This window comes from Pseudophryne corroboree, chromosome 4 (assembly GCF_028390025.1).
Source record: "Pseudophryne corroboree isolate aPseCor3 chromosome 4, aPseCor3.hap2, whole genome shotgun sequence".
Classification (NCBI taxonomy): domain Eukaryota; kingdom Metazoa; phylum Chordata; class Amphibia; order Anura; family Myobatrachidae; genus Pseudophryne; species Pseudophryne corroboree.
In genome coordinates this window covers 433,035,942-433,041,941 of record NC_086447.1, presented here as the reverse complement: position 1 = coordinate 433,041,941, position 6,000 = coordinate 433,035,942, and the positions used below count along the sequence as shown (strand labels likewise).

General features: G+C 42.2%; 1 long non-coding RNA gene across 1 annotated transcript in view; it reads right to left on the bottom strand.

Moving 5' to 3' along the window:
- Window positions 1–259: 259 nt before the first annotated feature.
- LOC134911477 (uncharacterized) overlaps window positions 260–6,000 on the bottom strand; it is a 47,146-nt gene continuing 41,405 nt past the window's right edge. Inside the window, exons 2-4 of the long non-coding RNA XR_010176608.1 lie at window positions 5,118–5,240; window positions 3,033–3,113; window positions 260–477 (exon numbers count right to left, since the gene is read on the bottom strand). This is a non-coding gene — a long non-coding RNA (uncharacterized LOC134911477). The remainder of the gene's footprint in view (window positions 478–3,032; window positions 3,114–5,117; window positions 5,241–6,000) is intronic.

Genomic DNA, 6,000 nt, shown 5'->3' with positions numbered 1-6,000 from the left:
AATGCCCTTACACATTATGCCATACACCATAATGCCTCTTACACATTGTCACACACCATAATGCCCCTTACACATTATGCCACACACCATAATACCGCTTACACACTGTAATGCTCCTTACGCATTATGCCTCACAGTAATGCGCATTACACAAACATCACCTCAAGTGTGAGTAAAAAGCAGCATTAAACTACAGGAACCCTGTGTATTCAATTATGAGTACTTTATTATACAGTATATGAAAAATATATGATGCCAGGATTCACCCCCTAGAGTGACTGAGTCACTCACAGTGCTGCCGCGGTCGCCTGCCTTCTTCTTCCATATGGGTCTCTCTCTCCAGTCCCTGGGCATCTGGGATCTCTGCTGTGCAACTCCAGTACTCAGACCTTACTGCTGCTTGATACCCGTCCACTCCTCCGTGGCATCCCAGCTGGGCTGACCGTAATAACAGCACGGACTTCGATAAAAGTTTAGCTGAAATTATAAAACTGTAAAATTCTGGAAAATATGCTTGTTTAAATACCATAGAATAAGGCACACTATTTAAAAAAAAACAAAAACACAGACTGAATGTTATTAGAAGCTAATACTTTAGAGACTTGCCAGAGGAATTTGGTTTTTATGGGGGACCAAATCGTCACAAAATCAACAAAACCATTGCCTAGTCTATTCCCAAAGTACGGAGAGAACCGTTTCCTGTCTGTTTAACAATTCTGAGGTGTTCCACTAATTTTTTACTGTTTCAAATTTTCTTTATTCTGTGGTTTGTTTTTATTTGTCCAAAAAATGGAAGTGAAAATTTTTTTAGGCCTTCAAATAGTAAGTAGCATATTAAGTTTGGCTGTGGACATACACCTTTACTATTAATGGTTATATATCACTGCCACACCCTTTTAGGCCAGGTGAACCTAAGTATTATTTTTTTTATTGTGTATCATTATGATGTTGAGGCTTATTTTGCCAAATTTTAAACTCGTGCTGTATACTGTTTTTTCAATCTAAAATTGACTCTGTTTTGGAAAGGTGTATCTCGATAAGCCTGACTTAAAGTGGCTAATCAATAGGCAATTTAGTCATAACAATATAGTTTAATGAATGTTCAGTCTTTATTGGTTATTGGTAGCCTGAAAGCGTCCAGAGTGTTTGATGAGACTTCGGTGAACGATGAACGTTGCGTGCTTCCGCACATCATTCAGTGTTAACCAATATTGTGCAAACTCGCAGCTAACAGAAGCGATGGGGGCAAGAGGTATGGTTTTGGATTGCCGGCGGTGTTGTCCAATACTGTTATGTTATAACAGTAAGGAACACTGTCAAAGCACTATATCGAGGAACATGCTATTGGTCAACAATATATAGTCGTTTAGCACCATAAACTGAACATGGGGTATTGTGCAGCTGGCTTTAGAGGCCTACCTTAGACCTACTTGCAGCTGTGCATAATTGTGATGGTCGGCAAGCAGAGAGTTGACACATGCATCGAGCTGAAAAAAAGTTCCTTTGGGAGACCACGTTTGTTGTGTAAGGTTACAAATTCGGTAGAGGATGCTGAGTCTCTTCAGAATTACTTATTTCATGGAAACATGAGCAGCAAAATAGAGAATGAAGTTCAATATAGACAAATGTAAGGTAATGCACTTCAGTAGCAAGAACAAGAAAACTACCTACACACAAAATGGGAAAAACTAGGGAATTCTGTACTGAAAAAAGATTTAGGTGTTCACATAGATAAAAAAAAAACTAAACAGTAGTACCCAAAGTATGAATGCAGCATAAAAGGTAAACAAGGTATTAGCATGCATTAAGCGGGCAATTGATGCAAGGGATAAGAGTGTTATACTCCCATTATACAAATCACAAGTGAGGCCACATCTTGAATACGGTGCACCATTATGGGCACCATGCTCCAAAAAGGATATCATGGAACTAGAAAAGGTACAGAGACGGGAGATCAAATTGATTAAGGGGGTGGAGATGCTAGAATACGGGGCCAGGCTTGATAGGCTAGGCATGTTTACACTGGAAAAAAGGAGATTAAGAGGGGACATGATTAACATTTACACTATATAAGGGATCAATACACAGAGGTAGCGGGGGATTTGTTTTTGATAAGATCATCACAAAGGACACGCGGACACCCGCTTAGTTTAGAGGAGAGGAGATTTCGCACACAGAGACGGAAAGGTTTCTTCAGAGTAAGGACGATCTGTATTTGGAATTCCCTGCCTGAGAGAGTAGTAATGGTGGACTCTGTCATTGCTTTTAATGACTCTATCATTGCTCCATTAGATAAATTCCTAATGGAGAAATATATACAGGGTTATGGTGGGTAAATCATGTACTATAGTATAAAAAAGTAAAATAAAATAAACAAAGGAGTATTTTAGTTTACGGCTAAGCATTCACCACAGTTAAAATTCACTGCAGTTAAAATTAGCTTCAAAATATTAGTGTTGGAGATCACTAACAGGTTGAACTCGATGGGCAAATTATCTTTTTTCAACCTCAGAAACTATGTTACTATGTAAGTGATGCTAACGCCACCAAACTGCAAGTTCATTTCCAAACCACTCACCAACCAATGTTTTTACCAGTCTGTGGGGGTAGCCCATGACTTAGTCTTAGAGTGTGATACTAAACTGTTCTTTGGGTCCAACTGTTTAGTAAAAAAAAAAAATGGATTTCACTATAGTTTGGTATCGATCAAACTTTCTGAGTTTATAACGCATGTGCAGAGGTTAGTGATTTAGCCAGTCTGCACTATTGCTCTACAGAGAAGAGAACATAATTTTGCCCTTCCTACATTTCCATTGGTATTCTATAATTCTTTGACCGGTGGCGCACTAGCTGCTGTGCAAATACACTACCTTGCATGCACTACCTAAGAAGAACAAAGCTCTAGTAGCAAAAATGACCCGAGGGATGCTAGAGTGTGTTCTTCGACAGCTGCAGGATAGCCTTTGCTTGAAGCTTCATTAAAGTTTCTTTAGACAATTTTAACCATTGTGTTTAGTTTGATAAGAACTTACCTAAAACAGCAAGGACCATGTTCATGGATTCTGTACTATACAAGGGACTTTCTTTGCCCATATGATTCAAATCAGCCAAGTCTGCAAAACAAGGTTAGCCTTGAAATAGAAAGAGGTTAGCCGCAAATGGTATGCATCTCCAAGATGTTAGAAAGTCTGATTTCAACTGGGCCCCCAGTTTACCACAGGCTGCCCCTTCTTTCTGCACATGGATAATGTCTGAGCCACATACAGTAGCTCATCTCCAGATCCAGCCAAGGTAGCTTCACATAGGATTAACAAGTCAAATGCCTTGCTGCCTTATATTGAGTGAATAGTAAGATACAGTGAGCCCAGAGACTGGGATACACTTAGCATGGACATGCTCCTTTCTAAGCCGCTATACAATAAAATGTGTTGCCTCATGTTGAAGCAGCCATGCTGTGCACACTGGAGGTCTGCTCCCATTGTAGTGGACACAATGGCTGCGTGTGATGCCACACAGCCACCTTGTTACAGTAATGGCCAATCTTCTCATTGCATAACAAGGCAAATAGCTGCATTTTGCAATGCAGCTATTTGGAGAATTACAGAGTGGGAAGATTGGCCATAACAACAAGGTTTGCATTGTCATGTCACCCATACAGTCACCCATGGCGTCCACTACTGGATCTCCCATAGGGCAGCAACAACATTTTGGTAAGGATGTCATATAGTTTAAGACTTAGGGCTCTATTCATGAAGCAGTGGAAAGTGTGGAGAAGTGAGCCGGTGGAGAAGTTGCCCATGGCGACCAATCAGCATTGATGTAACATTTATAATTTGCATACTATAAAATTATACAGAGCAGCTGATTGGTTGCCATGGACAACTTCTCCACTGGATCACTTCTTCACTCTTTTCACTGCTTCATGAACAGACCCCATAATATGCAACTCCCTATTGAGAGTGAAGATATGGCCACACCCCTTGCTTACATGCGAGTTTGAAAGTTACCAGGGGAGGTGGAGGAGTCGAGCTACTACAGTTGAAAATAGTCAGAGCCAGTGAGTGACAGTTGGAGTAGGAGTCATCAGATTGGGAGTGGGCACTGTTATGCTCCTTTGATGCTTTGGAGGTCAGGGCCATGGCCACTGCCGTGATGCTCATCTAATGCCCCAGAGATGGCCATACTAAAAGAACCATTCAAAAATGCTTAGGTGGGCTGGACTGGAGAAAAGATTAAAAAGTGTTACAGAGACTGAGCTGTCCACATGCATCCCTTGCTAAATGGGGAGATGTATCAGACATTGTATAGAGCTAAAGTAAAGTTTCATAAAGCAACCAATCATGTAACCCCCTCTCACCACCCAGGGGTAATTAATACATATGTGTCTCCACCCAAGCTATATTATATATTTGGTTTGCTTGGGTAAGCCTGATAGGTAGCAAACTAATGTAGCCCATACACTTGTGAGATATCAGGTACAATTCTTCGATTTCGAGTGCATCGGTGAGATAAATCGAAGAATTGTATGCACATTTTAGGTACCATGCGACGCGATGCATGGGCACGCCGGTCAAATCTCGCGTCTCAAGATAGTATGTGCTGCACTTAATATTTATTGAATCGCAGTGCAATTGCATGCTGTTTTTTACCACTTTCAATTTATCACATTGCGATGTGCGGTCTGTGAAGATAGGAGCCAACTTCCTGGCCACTCCTCTTCCCCCCACTGTGCACATGACTGGAGAGGAGTCTGCAAGCACGCTGCTGAGCTCCCAAACAGAGGACAAAGTGGGCAGGCTACACCACTGGCCACCAATGATTGTTATGACTTTTTTCCACCACTGCCCACCATTATGCTGTTCTACCCATCATTATACTGGCCCACTGCCCAAAATGCTGCACCACTGCAAGCCCTTTGTTTGCAAATTCTTTGTTTGCTCAACAGGCGGTAGATGGAGTTGGTGGTGAGCCTATCATAGAAGCGAATATTTTTCAAGGATCCACCATCTGAGCAACGACCATTTTTCCCAACATCCAGGAAAATAAATTCATAATTTGCATTGACCACCGCCGTGAGAACAATGCTAAAGTAGCCTTTATAATTGAAGTAGTCTGACCTGCTGTTGGTGGGTTTGGTGATGTGCACATTTCCTGTCTATCGCATCACCACAGTTTGGGAAATTCCAGCACCTGTCAAAGTCCCCTGCAATAGCTTGCTATTCTTCCACGCTTGTAGGGAACTGTAAAAGAAAAAAAAAGTTTGAACATTTACTAAATATGTTTTTTTACCCTACAGACACCTCAGCCATACTCATGACCTCAACAACACATCACCAGAGGAACCAAAATCTCCACAGCTACAGGGTTCCAGGAGGAAGCCACGGAAAACCAAATTTGTTGAAGACCTGCTACTTTTGGAGGCCCGTTCACAGCTGCTCTGGAAATCTGATGAATTTGATGACTTTGCATCATATGTTAGCAAAACCATGCGTAAGGTTTCCGAGCAGCAGGAAGTAGAGTGCCAGCACCTGGTGTCACAGGTTTTGTACCAGAACCTCAAGCACCTGCTCCTCATCTCCCATTGACCTTCAGTTCACCACCCTCCTACTCTTCCTCCAGTACCCATCCTCCTCTGCATCCCAGCTACCATTCCGGTAATCTGCAACCGCACACCCCATCCACCTACCCTTCCTCCACTTTCCATCCTCCTCAAACCCTTCCTCCTCAAACCAGCCACCCTTCCCATTATCATCAACCCCCATCCACCCACTGCACTCCTTCCTCATGGTACCGCGTCAAGTGCACAAGCGGCAATCCTATCCTACTGGTTTTGTGAACTTCTCCGAGTTGCTTCAGTACCCAGCATGAACACTTTTTCCTGCACACCAGTTACTCATGAACGATGTTGTACACAGTACCCACTGAGATATTCAGCTTGTTAGCAATATCACCAACTTGAATGTCCTCCTGAATCAGACCTTGGTGGATATGTATGGCTGG